At 40.9% G+C, this 17,530-nt stretch overlaps 1 protein-coding gene across 3 annotated transcripts in view; it reads right to left on the reverse strand.

The window, feature by feature from the left end:
- The window catches only part of LOC128444771 (suppressor of tumorigenicity 7 protein homolog), a 58,619-nt gene extending 41,479 nt beyond the window's left edge, over positions 1-17,140 (reverse strand). For all 3 annotated transcript variants that reach the window (XM_053427426.1, XM_053427424.1, XM_053427423.1), the window contains exon 1: positions 16,977-17,140. The gene's annotated coding sequence lies outside the window, so the exon portion shown is untranslated. The remainder of the gene's footprint in view (positions 1-16,976) is intronic.
- Positions 17,141-17,530: the final 390 nt, after the last annotated feature.

The raw sequence follows: 17,530 nt of genomic DNA on the forward strand, positions 1-17,530 counted from the left end.
ATTTAAGGTAAAAATACTACATCAAAAATGTTGAATAAATGTCACGTTAAATCCTATCTAGTGCTTACTCTGCTAATCATTTAGAAAGCAAAGCAAATATAGAGAAATCTCTAACATAAAATGTCTAAACCCTCAAATCCTTACATGCTTAAGCAAAACACATAACATGTATGGCGTAAATGAAAACAATTGCAAATAGTGTAAGCTTCCAAAAATGAGATGCACACATAATGAAAGACTTATTATTTAAAGTTTCCAGAAAGAACATTTTAAGACTATTTTGTGTCTTAAATTCTAATTGGACTCGCATCCAAATATAGCCAAGTATAGATCACTAGCAACCTCTAAAATCTGTCTTTTGTCTAACATGGGAATGTCAGCAATCAGAATTCACTCCCGGGTCAAATGATTCTGCAGTAGAAACAGGTTTTGTGATCAAACATGACATCTGGGTGAACATGCTAATATGGCAAGACAGCGAGGTGAGAGAGTCTCTCAGTTTTCTATGCACTTGTGATGTTGAAAATGAGACACTGGGGAAAAAACAGAAAGGCAAACTGGCAATGGGAGAAGAGTTGATTGGGATTAACAGCATAAAAAAAATAAAAATAATGCATTGATCTGTGAAATTTGGTGTAAAAGAGGTTGCCTGCTATTTCTTAATAAACACAACTGAATTACAGCAAAATAGACATAATTTATTGATGTAATGAAATTCCCTCCAGTCATAAATCGCATTCACAAAAATTGGACAGCTGTGAGGTCAGATTGACATTTGACTATCTAAATCTAATCAATTTATCCAAGTTAAAGGGGACATATTATCAAAATTCCACTTTTGTAGTGCTTCTACACGTTAATTTGGGTATCTGGCATGTCTACCGTCCCAAAAACTCTGGAAAAAAACAACTTCCGCGATTTGTTGTGGTTCCATACATACGCTAGAGTGCGTCAAATGGGCTTACGACCGAAATAAACGTCATAGTCACACCATGCCCATGTAAGGAGTCTCGCTACATGGCCTTGGACTAGTGAGCTAACGCTAGCCGGGCTCCACCGGCCCGATTAGCTCCCTAGGGCCTCCCAGGCTAGCGTTAGCTCGCAAGCTAATCGGGCTGGTGAAGACCGGCTAGCGTTAGCTTGCTGCTGCTACCCGTCAGACACCTCTAAATGTTGACTCAACAGTGTGCTGCTGCTGCGCCAGCTCAAGCTCCCATGGCTCCCACTGCGGGGTTGCGCTGGGGCTCTCGCAGCCAGGCTCACCGGGGGTGAGGGGGGCGGGACACTCAAAACAGGTCAATCTGAGAGAGGCTGTTTTAGACAGGGTAAAAATTGTGGTGTTTTAAATGATCCTTGTGGTATTTTGACCAAAATATGTTACAGACATTTCATTAAGACCCCAAGGAACCATATCAACTGTGGTAAAATGGGCATAATATGTCCCCTTTATGTGTTGGCATCAAATTTGAAGAAATGCTGTCTTATTATAAGATGCTTTGCTAAGGTACTTGTGGCTAGCTAGCCATGTAGCCAGCTACATTGAGCTAAACAGAGAGCATTCACAAGATTGTAAATAAGCAGATAGGTGCGTATGGAAAGCCCAAAACCACAATGCCTGAGTTCACAGCTGACGCTAGTAAAACAGCAAATAAAATAAAAAAGGAACCTTGGTCGCTGTATTCAGGACATTTGAATCTTTTCAGAGCTCTAAATTTAAATGATTCAAGTTTTTCCTGCCCTTTTCTGGATGCACTGATGTACGAGTGGTGAACTTACTTAAGAGGTAAATCTCATTATTGATGCGTACAGTAAAACTTTAATGAAGACTGAAGTATGGAGCCTTTAAATGTAGTAAAGTGCACATAACCCAGTATCAGTTCAGTAGTGGTGCAGAGTGGGCCTGCTTTGAGCATATGAATGGGTACAGTGGTGAGTCCGTACACCAGCCTGCTAACCTAAATAGATGGGAGGTCAGTCAGACGTCCTTGTGGGCCCCGCTGTGAATGGCGTGAAGCTAGCTAAGATGTGGATTAGCTCAACAGCTGAATAGGGGAGCATGTACTGATGGAGGCCTCTGTTCTTTTGTGTCTCATACCCAGTCGCCTCCTCCTCCTCCTTCTCCCAAGTCTTTGTGCTTCGAGAACAGGCAAAAGACCCTGAATCTACTCCTGTTTTACTCCCCAAAACATCTATAGTGGTGCCAAGTTGCCAACTTGGTCATATCTGATTTTGGGTTTGGATAATTCCAAATATGTTTTGGATACTTTGTACCATGTCACCTGGGTGGATAAGGGTAAATGATCTGTATTTATACAGGGATTTTATAGTCCACTCAAAGTTCTTTACAGTTTTGCCATTCACCCATTCACACATGCATTCATATAGTGCATTATTGTGCAGCCCTTTCTCTATCACACATCACACATCGCCGGCTAAGTTGTCAGGGAGAGTGGGCGATGAACAGCTCAGAAGTGTTGCGACAGTGTTGGCTGAGCAAGGCAGGAGTAATAACACAGTGGTTTTCAAAATCAATGTAAATACACACTTTATTGTGGTAACATGCAGTAACGCCCTAAACTTCATTACTTAATTCTAGGGCTGACTTCAATGACTCCAAGCTTCAACACTTCAACTGTTGCCAATCAACATACAGACCAGTAATTCTCAGACAGGACATTCAATCTTTTTGGCATATCCCAAATCAACAAATAGTTTAGCAAAGCACCTGAAGAATGCAAGTAAAGCTGAACCATCATTAAACTCGGATCCCAAAGTCTTACAAAGAGCGACAGACAATATTTTGGAGCTTCTGCTGTATACGACATAACACTTTCGTTCACTGTTCAATGTTAACAATGTGAGTAGTGACTTTCTTTTACCACACGTATCGAATGTTTCTCAAAATAAAACACCAACGGCAATACTTTCTGTAGGTTTTTTAGCTCTGTAGGCTAATCTCTATTAACAGCTATCTGTAAATGAACGCAGATAAATAAAAAAATTCGATAGCCAATGCAATCCAGTCACTGTTTTCCAACTATTTGGCTCTCCAAACAGACCGTTTACCTGTTGGTAGGGTTGGTAATGAATATTCGAATATACGATTATTCGTCATTAAGAATTCATTCGAATAAAAATCCAACCCTAATGAATAATCGTTCTAGTCGCGCATTATGAGAACAATATCTTCCGGTATCTTGCGCGAGCGAAACTTCCTACAGCAGATGAGTGTAACGGTTGCTAAATCCCCGTCAGATATCTTAACAGACCATTAGTTCAGGTCAGTGATGTGTACATCTAAAGAAAATATGTATTCACTCTAACCGCTCCATCCCTTCCCGTAAACTCACAGACCAGGGTTCCTTAACTGAAAAATAAACATTTATTTAGCCGTAGCAGGAGCTGTAGCAGGAGCTAACTTCAAGCCCAGTGCTGCCGTGGAGAAAGTCAGCGTCAGAGTACTCACGGGAGGAGACAGGAGGGGAGGAGGAGAAAGAGCGTGGAGAGCGCAACACCCTTGAATCTGCCGTGCGGATCACTGTTCACCGTGGACTCCGACGCAGTCTTCTCGCTAAGACTCGCCAGCCGTCTCCCGGTTCTTCGCGACTCCCCCCCTAGCAAATAATCGATTAATTGTTCAATAACGTTATGAATATTCAAACATGAAAACTCCTGTAAAGTCCCATCCCTATGCTCAGACATGGTTGGTCAACAAGAAACAGCAACCAGAAGGCTTCTGGCCTCAAACTCTGGCCTGCATTACCATAAACAGAATCTGTTTAGACAATCACTGATATAGTGCAACCAGCTTGCTAACAAACTATACAATTAAGTAATTCTCACTGAAGATTCAAAGTCCAACAAATGGTATTTAGAACAGCTCTACTCGATTCATAAACCGTAGGCCAGACGAAAAACTTGTAGAGCTCCAAAGTTTTCATCTGATTAAACTAATTTAGTGACTAAATAAACTAATTGGATATCTGGCAGTACAGATTGTGTTTCAAAGGTAGGGAACACCATACACTCTTGAATTTTCTTTTTTGAAAGAATAATTTCAACATCCTGCATCAGTGTCACCATTCTACTCCTACAAACTGCTGTTATTCAGTTTAAGTGTGTTTGAGTCACAAAATGTCCATGGTTTCACACCCTGGCACCATGCTCTGCATACAGCAGTGGCCGCCAACCCGTCGACTGGTCAATCTTGAAAGTCTTCACGGTCGATCCCTGTAATGCTCTGGATTCACTGGTTTGACGGTTCTCGACCTCTCAGTCCGGTTGTTGTCACGCCCTCACTCCCGGAACCCCTCACCCAGACCCGGGTCTGTCCTGGTTCCCTTCCCCGTGGACTGAGGGGACATGAAGCCGAGCAGCAGAGGCTAGCTCCGGGCTGCTTCCTCCAGCTGCTAACATCCTCGCCGTGCTGCGTTCAGGGCGACTGGGATATTCCGACCTCCTATCACATAGCGAACATGCAATACTTTTATTGATGAAAAAATTATGTCATTGACGAAATTCTTAATGATCAATTAATTGATCGAGGATTACTTATGCCCATCCCTACTGTGAGGTATACAGGACTACTTTTATACAAGGAAATAATCACTTTTATGGCTATTGTCAAAGCACAGGCTGATATTAATGTGAAAATTGTGCATTGAATTGATAAGCTGCAGTACTGCCTTTCTTTGTGTATATTTACGCTCTTACCTTCAGCCTTTAACTGAATTTGCAAAAATAATAAATATGACCCTCCTAAGATTTTTTGGGGAAGATTTCAGGCTTACTTTTGGACTAAAAAGGGATCTTGGGCTTGAAAAGGTTGGTGACCATTGTGCTACTGGATTACAAATACATTGCCATAACAGTGGTGAAGTCCACATGAATGGGAGTGCTGATTGAGTCAGATACTGCGAAAATGGAAATGTTTTAAGGTTCAATGAATGCTATACTTAAAACAGTACTCCTCACTGCATCAGTAGAGCTGCATACATTAACCATTTATTCCTGAACAATGTACACCTCACCCTGCCCCCGCTTCCATTGCAAAGTACCGCCCTAAAAAGGCATCTCCTCCTGGTTGCTAGGTAACTGAAAATAAGCATAAGAGGAGTGTGGCTGTCCTTTGACGGGGGGGAAATGAGGAGAAGGATAAAAGATGGGGGGGAGCATGAGAAAGCCAGTCGATTAGAGGGCCAAGACCAGATTCTCAAATATCAAGAAGATTTGATGTTGTGTTGACAATACGGCCTGAAAGTCTTAAAAGCGGAACATCAAGAAAAAAAGTGTTCAATATTTAAATTTGCCATCTGCCTTAAGCTTCAACTCCGTCAATCCTTGATTGATTAAATCATGTTACTTCCACAGTAAAGATAATAACATTAGCTACATATTAGTGGTGCAACGATTAATCAATGAGGATTTGTTGTTTACGTCATAGCGCGTGTTTTTCGTGCCGTGAAGCTGAACTAAACTTTGATTTACCCGAGGTGCTGATGGAAGAGGCTTAGGAGTGAGCCATCTCGCTCCCTTCCTATTTCTGAAAGTCGCGCATGTGCAATAACGACTAAACATAGACCAATGGCGGAGTCCGTTCCATCGAGTATCAGAAAGTCAAAAGTATGGGAGAATTTCACCCTTTACAAAGCCCGAAAAGGCGGACCTTGCTTTCCATGGAAGCAGGACACGAGCATTTCAAGAGGAGGCACGTTTGACATCGGAACGTAGACGATGCAGACTCGCCTCGTTAAGATAGACTGTTATCTGGCTTGCTATATAAACAGAGTTGTCTTGGCAACTTCCTCAATACCTGTTTACAGGATTCTAGAATCCATTACAAAACTATGGTTTGAATATAGATTTTTTTTAACGAGTTTAAAAGCATAATGTTATCCTATTGCCTGACAAAAGTATTTTTTAATCACAATTATGCAGTCTGACAATTATGCAGGCTGGTGTTTTTATTGCTGCTACTTTCCCTGTCCTTTTGTCAACAGAAACATTTATTTTTAGTATCAGCACTTGGCCTGTTCTTGGTTAACAGGAAAAAGGGAAACTTGTTTTTAATAAAACAAATTTTGCCTGTCCTTGGTTTTAAATGGAGCAAAGTTTATTAAAAGACATTTTTGAATGAAGTATCGACTTTTATTGCATTTATTTTCAGTCATACCATACCGCCAACAACCTAATGCTAAATTTGAAAGCTGAGAGCAATTGAGAATTTGTGTGATTCATAATCCGATTAATCGTTTCCATAATCGATAGATTAATCAAATATCAGAATAGTCGTTAGTTGCATCCCTATATGCATGGCGTATACACCAACATGTTGTCAGAAAAAATTTGAATAATTTCCCCCCTAGTCTAGCATCTTTTAAAATTCACCAGCCTTTTTTTAGCGTTCTACCAGCTCAATATTTGAGTACCACTACCTCGGAATCACCCTAACCCCGAAATACAAATCAACCCTCAACAATAACGTCATTAAATAAATTAGCTTACAATTATAATGCCGATATTATTTCAGTATAGAAATGTTAGGTACCTTTTATCCATGTATATCACAAAAAAGTCAGAACAAGAGATATATTAAATTGCTCAAAAAAAGTTAAAGAAGATTGACTATTCTTGTTTAACTTGTTTATTCTTGGAATCACACTACGTCCCCATCGTGAACAAATGACTGACAGACTTTTGGCCAATTTGGTCTTTTGCAAATGCAATGCAGCATAGGGCCCTGACATATAAAAAGCACAACCCCGTTCATTGTTATGTTCAAGTATTTGTTATGTTTCTCACATGTACACACAAACACAGATAATATGAGGTGAGATAAACACAGGACAGGACAGAAACTGCTGTGGAACTAGTTAAAATGCTAAATACAATGTTAGCACTTTTGTACAAATAATTACAGTTGCACTTGTTTTTTCAAATGTGTTCATTCTGTAGGAGTGGTTTAAAATGAAGAATATTCTTGCAAAATATGAGTTAAATGTTAAAAATGACTGGTTAATAGTGCAATAGGGAAGTGCAATGTTGGCACAATTTTTTTTCTGTAATTTCAATTGCACTTGTTTTAATAAATAAATAAATACAGATTTTAAAAGCATACATGATCTGTGTAAATATATTATTACTCAGTGATCAAAAGGACTCGAAAAGACTCGAAACTCAAACTGCAGGACTTAGACTTGACTTGAGACTTGTCAGTCTTGACTTTGGACTTGACTCGGGACTTGCCTGTCTTGACTTGGGACTTGACTCGGGACTTGAGGGCAAAGACTTGAGACTTACTTGGGACTTGCAAAAAAATGACTTGGTCCCACCTCTGCTAAGTTTATTGGCACCTTGTGTATAGTATGAAATTACTAATTAAAACCAAGCTTCAGAAAATCAACTATTTTTTTTTAAATGTATCAGGCCTCACTTTTTAGTTTGGTCCATGTCCCATCTGCTGAAAAGGAGAATTTGGAATTTATTACCTATACTGAAGCTAGCCACCAGGGGGTGGGTCAGAGAGAAGCTGATACAGAGAGGACACACAAACAGTGACACAATTTTCTTGCAGAATACAAAGCTCACAGTAGATTAGCATGACACCGCAAGAATGGCTATAGGGAAATAAGGGGTATATAATGATGTCAGTATTTCAGATTTTTATATTAAAGCCAGCGTTGGAAAGCCGAGAATAGAGAAGCATGACCAGGCTACACTTTAAAAATATGCAACTGACCCCCAGAAACCCCCAGAAACCCTCAACAGACATAAACAGGCACTTTTCTCGGTTGATTTTGTACTGGAATTAATTGTCTACAGCAGAACTGGGAGTTTTGGCGGCACTCTGCCATTTTCCGCATGGACAGGGTGCGTGCAGGCAGACAGGGTTGGTTAGTGGCAGTCAGTTGGAATTATTTGATTGTTCATGTTTATTACAGTTGCGCCTGGGCAACTGACACCAGCTTTTTTTTTCGATTTATTGATGGCAGGACGTAAAGAGGATTAAAAAAAATAAGATAAAAAAGAGTTTCAGAAACAACATGCCAACCCTACCTTTAACGTCAGTGACGAAAAGTCAACTTAAAACCGTCTCAGTTATAACCAAAGCTCAATGATAAGCTCAATGCAGCTGGCTACATGGCTAGCTAGTCACAAGGACCTTAGTGAAGTGTCATGTAATGAGGCTTACAGTCGAATGTTATAAGACAGGGGTCAGCAGCACACAGGCGATTTCTTTTTAAAGCAACGTTCAAAGGTTTTACCGTAACGCAGCCTGTATTATTTAGCTTGATTGATGTTAACAACTCCCAGCCACTAGGTGCCAGTAATGCACCATAGGCTGGATGCCAATTGCCATTAAAAAATAATAAGAAGAAACCTTCAAACCGGCGCTGCTCGCTTTTTCCCACATGAATCTCCGTGGAGTGCAGCCGTTCTGGTGTACTGTTGATGGCATGCCCGCTAGCCAAAAAAAACGAAGACACAGGAATTCCAGCCCTAATTATTTTTCATAAGGATCGTGCTATGTGCATGTTATGTTTTGAAAATGTTGCGTGCCGAACGTCCAGTGTTAGGCACCACTTTGAGACAAAGCACGAAAGAAGTTTCAAGGATCAGGCCGATAAGGGAGAATCAATCAAACGTTCAGTGTCCAGGTATGGGAAGCAAGCCAACTCTCTCAAAGTCTTTGTCACTGCCAAAAACCAGGCGACTGAAGTAAGTTTTCGCAATTCTGAATAGGAGTGTGGTTGGTGGGGTTAATGACAAACTCATTATTGCAATCATAATGAGATAAACATGTTTCTTTAAAGTGTTGTTCTATATAAAGCCAATATGGATGGAATAAAATGACATGACAGTTGTAAATATTAACGTGGTCCAATAATGAAGCTTAATATAAAAAAAATTATATCACCCTACATAACAAGAAAATTTCACATTGGCACTTATTGTCAAAAAAGGTTGCCGACCCTTGCTATAAGAGATGACTGCCTCAGAAACAGCAATGTTCTTAGTGATATATTGCAATGCCATATCCATTTCACTCTCAAAGGAGTGTGACTATCTTGTCATAATCTTTAGATGGTCTTTTGACCAGTCATTTGCCCACAGGGACCAGTGATTGGTCAATCAACTTGCCCCGTAGAGACTTTAACTGGACACAGGGCATTGTTCAATCAACATAAAACTCTGTGAAGTCATATTTGCTGGTGGTCAGATTTAATATATATCTCTCTGTCATTTCCTGACCTGAAAAGGGCCAACTGTTTGGAAGTATGGATTGGGCTAGCCATATCCACAGTGCAGAAAACAACAGGGATTGGCTTTGGATTTAATAACAGACAATCATCCCCTCTCTTTTTCCTTCTCACAGGAGCCAGAATATCACAAAAGGAAGGTTGTTGAGGCTTTGATTACCTCCACTGGGTCCACTTCAAACGCAGCATCATCCTCACCGTATTAACTGGGTCAGGAAGGCTGTCACTATCACTGCTGACTAGGGCTGCAACTAACGACTATTCTAATAGTCGATTAGTCATCGATTATTGAAACGATTAATCGACTAATCGGATTATGAATGACACAAATTCTCAATTGCTCTTATTTAGCCAACAGATTCTAAATTTAGCTTGAGGTTGTTAGACGCATGTGATGACTTAAAATAAAGACAATTAAGATCGATACTTCATGCTAAAAAAAGTATTTTAATAAACTTTGCTGCACATTAGTGTACTGTTGACACAAAAGCAAAGAAAAATATAGGTTTTGTTTATTTAAAACCAAGGACAGGCAAAGTGATAATAGCAACAAAAAAAATCTAATTTAAGCTTCCTTTTTTCTGTGAACCAAGAACAGGAAAAGAGCTGATACTAAAAATATATTAAATTTCAAAAATCCAATTTTCTTGTTAACAAAAAGGACAGGGAAAGTAGCATCAACAAACGAAACTACAGTCTTCTTTGGACTAAATAATTGTAATTAAAAAAGACGTTTGTCAGGCACTAGGATAACATTACGCTTTTAAACTCGTAAAAAAAAAAGTTTAAACCATATTTTTGTAATGGATTCTAGAATCCTGCGCACAGGTACCTTTATGTAGCAAGCTAGCTAACAGGCTATTTTACCAAGGCGAGTCTGCATCGTTTACGTTACGATGTCAAACCTTCTCCTCCTCAAATGCGCGTGTCCGCCATCCCGCTCGTCCGGCCCGGCTGTACACTGGTCCGACGAGCGGACCAGTGTACAGCGGGTCCGCCGTACACATAATGCAGGTAGTTTTTTTCGGGCCATGTTGAGGGTGAAGTTTTCCCGAACTATGGACTTCCTGTTGCGCGATGCTGTTGCAGCGCACGCCGCCATTGGCCAATGTGTTGTCACTACTGCACATGCGCGACTTTCAGAGATAGGAAGGAAGCGAGATGGCTCACTCCTCAGCGGTTTCCATCAGCACCTCCGATAAAACAATGTTTAGTTCATCGGCACGGCACGAATAAACACGCGCTATGACGTAACCAACGACTCATCGACGAGTATATCCGTCGTCGACTACTTTTGTCATCGAATTTTGTCGACGCCGTCGACTAATCGTTGCACCCCTACTGCTGACACCAACTGGTCAAAACTGGGAACTATGCTTCTTCTGCTTCCCAGAGCTTCTATTACTAGACCACTAATGTGTGGACAACCAATGAAAATCAAGCGAATTACAGTCTAGTGGTTTAAGACGAAGAACACTGGATCAAACCTTTTCCAACTCAACTGAAGCTGCAGACTCAATCTCCTTTATAAGAATGTGCTTTTAACAAATTTGCATTAGAGACAGGACCACAGCATTCCAAACACTACTAATAAATAACTTCAAAGACAGAAACCCAATGAAGTGAATGCACAAAGGAAAAAGGCTTGATAACATGCAGGGGGAGTGGGATGTCACTTCTTCTAGAGCAGTTCCTTTTGAGCAGTAGGACTAATCTGAATAAGGCCAAACGAGCTAAGCTCAGTCAGGGTGGATAATACAGGGAGGAAGAATTCATTTTTTAAAAGATCCCATCCACTATACATTTGCTAACTTTATTTCCTCTTTTCCAGCAGTGTTGTGGTTTATTATTGCATTGTTAAGGTAGTAGAAACAATATTGTGTCGTTAGGAAAGAGTAATGCCAGTAATCTCTTTTTACCTATTTTTTCAGCTAAGGGAATACAAATACTACATCCCTACCCACACAGAGGTGTAGTTTCAGCTGTAGTAAAAAGTGTTGTTCCACACAATCTTTCTTTGGGGTTTATAAGCTCCTATTTCCACCACAGCAAGGCAATCCTTTTATTTCAACACATGCCTAAAGTCCACCTTCTAGTATAGAAGGATCAATATCCCGTCTAGAAAATACTGGTATTTTGGACCAAGTGTCTATTAGTTGAGTTTGACAATATTTCAAATTTAATTTAACTTCCTAACTGTACTGACATGGGAGTGCCCTTTACAGTCCATGTTTTTATCTGCTGGCACTCACCAGTTCAACTTGCACAACAACATTTGATTTAAAAACTTCGGTCATGTTCTTCTATTCTGATGCTATGTTGTATTTTCTGAATTCACAAGCAGATTTTTGTCCCCTTCTTCATCTGTGCCTCACTCTCTGGACCATTATGAGCAACTACCAACTGATGTACTGAAAAGAGATGTTCATAATGAAACATTTAACTGGTAACTGACAATCTTAGTAAGACATGCTTCCTGAGGCTGACCAATGCTATTACTCAGATTCTTGTCAATTTTATCATATAGTTTGCATAGATTCAAATATGTGCAGGAAGTCAAATCTGGAGTATCTTAAACGCATGTAAATACAGGCGAATGGACATGTCTTTCATCATACCGTCTCTGTATGCAAAGCAGGAAGCCAGGATGAGGGAGAACCCCTGTGTGTGGCCGTTAACCTTTTTCTTTGGCATATAATCAACCATTAAACAGAGTTAATGACTAATTAAGTTCATAAGGTTAGCACCTAAGGTGAGTGTACTGTTATGGTGGAACTACACTGGCAAGGCTTGCATAAGAATCCTCATTATGTGCAGAATATCTGGGTGTTGGCGCTTTTGACAAATATTTCACAAAAAAATATAAATGGTGAAAATTGCCACAACCACAAATGTTTCTATGAATGCAGAGTATAAGATGAAGTATCCATATTGGCTAGTGTATGTTACCTGGATTCAACTCATCACTGTACTTCAGTAACAGAGTCTTTGACATTTCGAAGATCCAGGGTGCCTACGCAGCAGTAGTGACCTTTCCCTCTCTTGGCCACAGCCCTCACCGTCATGGTGGGTCAGATATTACAGGGCAAGCTGTGAGTGTTGCCTTTAAATACCACTTTGGGTACTTCAAGGTGCAAAGGTTTTAAGGGTGATCCAGGCTTAATGATGTGGATGATCTCAGTGAGTAAACCTCAGTGAATGGACGAAACCATAAAAACTGACTCTGATTGTGGACTTTTTTTTTCTTCAGGCAGAGTCTGGCAGCAGTCTGGCCTGTCAAAAGGAGGGCAAACATTTCTGGAGGAGATCTTGTTACCAAAGCGGTGCACAAATTCTAAATGAGTGTACCTGACTAGTCTGATCTGGCCTTCTGGTAAATGTTTGCTGTGTCTGAGTGTGTCACACCATTCAGCTAACTCTTAGCATTTCTATTTACTCGTACATGCAACTGTATCTTGATTTAGGACTGAACTGTAACACAGGCTAGTGTTGTCTCTGTGATGTATGGAAGTTATTATTCCCCTATTGCACTGTGACATCTAGAACAAATCTGCCTGAACCTTTCCAGACTTATTTGTATATTTTTTTTAACTTTTTCTTTGCCTGTAGAGCTGTGGAATTATAGCCTGGATGCCAGACGAACTTAGCCCCGCCCACAACATTTTTGGTCGGGCAGTTCGGTCTGGAGTCGCTCCATTGGGAAAAAATTATGGGGCGTGTTTCAACTGACCAGGAAGTAAAATTCCTCTTCGCTCAATTGGATAGACCTACAACCAATCAGAGCAACGTAGTATGTGACGTATGCTAAGCAACACATTGTGAGTTATTTACTAACGCCGGGTTCACACCGGACGCTTCAGCGCAGCGCCAAGCCTTAAATAACAGCTGGCTCCCATCCACTCCCATGTTGAAACTTTGTGCCGGTCACACCGGAGGCTGTGACCGGCTGCGCCAAGGCTGCCTCGCGGTGCTTCAGCCTCCGGTGTGACTGGCACAAAGCCGTGCAGCGATCTACTGGATCAACGGGTGATATTATTAGCGCTGCCTGTCGGTTCAGCGTCGCTTCAGTGTCCGTTGTGAACAGCCAAGCGCCGGGGCGATAGGGATTAGCGCGGTGCTTTGGCGTCGCCTCCACGTTCTGTGTTCCTCTTTCAAAATGAATGCGCTGTCGATATCTTCTAAAACAGACTCAATGGCAGCATCTACACATCTCAGCTCGCCAGCGGCAGGCATGTTTGTTGAAAACGAATTCAACCCAAGGTCACTTTGATGACGTGGTTGATTACGTCACCGTTGATCATCTGTCAATCATCGTATAAAGCCCGCCCTGACAATCTGATTGGCCCGGTCGGGCCATCATTTTTTCCCAATGGAGCGACTCCAGACCGAACTGCCCGACCAAAAATGTTGTGGGCGGGGCTAAGTTCGTCTGGCATCCAGGCTAGTGGAATTACCTTGTTCTTTGTGAAATCCAAGGTTAACAATGTAAGAACTGTTTTGCATAGAAAGTCTGTTGGAAAAAAATCCAATCTTCAAAGAGATTCAGTTTCTATTTCTGATGTTTCAATTACTTCTCTGGGGAAAATGAAGCCTGGGAACGATGCCCTGCCTAATATGTCTGAACCCAGATACAAGTTATCAAATTGTCAGCAGGCCAACGTTCTTCACAAAAACAGTAAGACACATCATATGGCCTTTCTTAAATTGAAGCACTGCTCAAATGGTCACTGTTGACTACTAGCAGTTGATCTGTTAATACAAAGTAGCTGCTCTTTACAGTCTGACGTTTTGAGCCTTGTGGCTACACAACTAAATTATAATTCCTATTACAGAGTCCAAGACCAATTATTTCTGGCAACTGAGCCACAATCTTATTATAGCTTGTTGCTGAGTTCAGCAATCTTCAGTTAGGAGTGGGGTCTACCTTCTTTTGAGCTCAGCTTAGTTCAACTTCCAACTTTCAATTTGAATGTAATATTCAAGCGACAGAATTGAGATTTAAATGCTGGTACAAGAATTCATCAGATTGATGTTGATAACACGGTCTTTATGCATTGTAAGCATATAGTTTGTAGATGTGTAGTTGAAGCCAGTGTCAAAATTGGCAACCTTAAGAACATGCATACAACAAGTTGCCAGCCCATTCGTTTCTTAATGCAAGTCCACTAAAAAGGTCTTCTTCGGGACCATAGATGTTTTTGGAAATCTTGTCTTAAATGTTCAGTGTGTAACATTTAGGTTTATTGGTAGAAATTGAATATAAAATGATCCTAGTGATGTTTTCACTGGTGTGTGATCATCTAAATTGTTGTTTTCTTTACCCTATAGCGGGACCTTTATATTTACATCGGGAGTGGGTCCTTTCTATGGAAGGCCGATCATAAAAGATGTTGATTATGATTCAGGCCTAGATTTGGACGAAGGCACACTTCATACATGTTTTATTTTTTCTAAACAAAACGTTGTTGTGTATATGTGCACCTCACACACTGTCTCCAGCTAAGAGAGAGAGATCTGGATAAGAAACAGCAACAAAAATTAAACGCATGTCTTCATCAGTTATGGACTAATATCTGCAAGATAAAATTATCCAGCAATAATAAATTGTAAACTTATTTTCTAAAATTATCCAGTAAATTTAGCAGAACAGATATTTTGAAGCTTATCAATACTACAGTTTTTAACAACTTTACTATAGGTTTAACTTTGGATTTTCGTAAATCAATCCCTCAGCACAAGTCTTGTTTTATTCCCCACGGGGGTCTGTCTCTCTCCTAGTATTATTATAGCTACTGCTTTTGCCACCTATGGGGGACACAACATCAAGTTCTCTGGGGGATGCCAAAAGTACTTCTGGGATATGCTACAAACTGCTAAGTGAATTAAAATAACCGGAGGCCAGCTGAGGGAAAGTGGATGGTGTGACAACCTCCTGCTAGTTTTGATGTGGAATTTTTTTTGTAAAAGGGGGAAGGGGAATTAGGAAGATTCATCTGTCTGATGTTAATGAGGAAGAGGAAGTGAAAATACGTTATCAATGTAACACATTACGTAAGTTGAGTCTGAATATCAAAAGGTGCGTCAGGCTACTGAGTGGCTTTGGATTTTCAGTTCAGTCCAACATCACACTATAAAGTTACCTACATTATTAACACTGGCAGCAAAGTGCAATGGCCTGGATGTCATTTTTAAAATCTGATCATGCTGATTTATAGCCTTGGTAAAAAAAACAACTTTGCAGAAGATTTGTCCATCTTTACTTACTACACACACTTCACACAGCTCAAAAGTATAAAATCTGACTGCAGCAACATGAAACTTTTTCATTCGCCTGTGAACATGTCAAAATTGAACGTAGTGTGAAAGACTTATCCCTATTAGCACCGGCTATTGAATGGATTCTTTTTAGACCTCTAGTCGGTACAGATCTTATTACAACAGATGAAATGTGTAATTTAGCCCAAAACTGTGTGTTATTGCCACATATATCTCCCATCGTTTATTTGGCTCCTTCAATTTCATTTTGGTACTAAGCAGAAAGTAATTTTATCCATAATCCTGCTGGTGTTATGTAAAACCAAAGAGGGGTGAAATTTGTCCAAGGGAGCTAGTATAGTTCAGAAGTGCTGGGTTTTTCCTGTTTGTAATTGTGTTGTGTCTATTGCCAGACATGTCTAATGATCATAATGATAAAAAGTAGGCTGAAAATGGGTAGGCGATGCGATCGTGGCTGAATAACAATAACTATTACTAAGTGTATAGTGATTCGAGTGATTACTCAGAATAATTGGAAATGATCGAAATCGTCTTGTATGTTTTCCAGAGTCGTCCAGGATGTCAGGTGTGTGTCAGACTCAACTCAGGAGGCAGCAGCTGAACACATACTGAACACTTACACCTTCTCTGTGGAGTAGGGGTCGGAATGAGAGTCGGCAGCCGAAACAGTGATGCCACATCGTAAAACCTCCAAAGCTCGAGCTGCTGCTTCTGACTGTTCAGTCCCTGCACATGCACATACATGCACACTACCAGTGAGGCTCCTCGGCCAGCCGCTGTGTGCCCACAGGCTCTCCTGACGTCTCTGGTTGCAGCCAGCTGGCTTTGCTGAAAGAGCACATTCTTCCATCTGCAGCTCAGCACACGGTCGCAGGAGACTCGTCGCTCGCTGCTAGGAGAGCAGGGAGACACACGCTGCCAACAGGAGCGCTCACAGCCCCGCCGAGCAAACACTGCAGGTCCACAGGGCAAAACAAGCAGGGCTCAACCTCCCAACAAACCCAAGGACTGTGCAACTTGTGTGTGCGTGCTCACAGTGCACCCCCCAACAGAAGGTTCCCCCTGTAGAGCAAACCTGGTCCAGCATGAATAATAACAACACCGGCACACCACTGACATTGTGGAGCCGTGCAGCAGCAGATAGGACAGCATTAAAAACAATGCAGCCCTCTGATGACTTGTGGTGGTGGTGTGAGAGAGGAAGTTAACTACATGTTCACTGGGAATATCCCACTGATGCTCTGGTGTGCGTGTGATATCACGCACGTCTCCGAGCGTATCCATTTAAACTTGGCTAAGAGTTAGCCACTTATAATGCTAGCTAAGTGCTAACGTGAGCTAGCGTTTGCAGATCATTAAAAGTTTTAAGGAAAGAAACAAAGTGGAGCCGCCGGCGGCGTTGGTTGTAGCCGTGAAGGCGACGTGTGTGTGGGCGCTTACCTCAGTTAGTGTGCGTGTGGAGGAGGGTTGAAGGCGGACTTGTAGCTAGCATTTCTCCCAGCACAGTTCGACATGTGTCCAGTATCCAGAAGCAGGACTGACTGTGGACGTGTCTGTCTGCTAACGTTAGCCACCGGCTCGCTAACCTGTACACTTAGCTCCGCCCGCCTCACGAGGGCGCTCTCACTGATTTACCTGCGCCTCAAGGTGGCTTCTATTATAAAAAATCTAATAATGCATTTGTTTGTGTGCGTGTGTTTGGTTTTCTTACTAGTTTCTTATATGTCTATAACAGACTGTTGTATTTTATACATATAGCATTAGTCTATATGTATGTGCCAATTTTGATTGTATTATAAGTATTTAAAGAATTTTAATACAATTTAGAGTTTTAAGATTGTTTTTAGCTACATATAATATGAAAAGAACATGCAAACATGCAGCAAAACAATATAAATGGTCTTTCTGCTGTGTGAAACTATGTAATTACTTAATTTATTCAATATAACCTTTGATATTTTTGAAAGAAATTACACTCTACAGCTCAACTTAAT

This window comes from Pleuronectes platessa, chromosome 7, assembly GCF_947347685.1.
Source record: "Pleuronectes platessa chromosome 7, fPlePla1.1, whole genome shotgun sequence".
NCBI lineage: Eukaryota > Metazoa > Chordata > Actinopteri > Pleuronectiformes > Pleuronectidae > Pleuronectes > Pleuronectes platessa.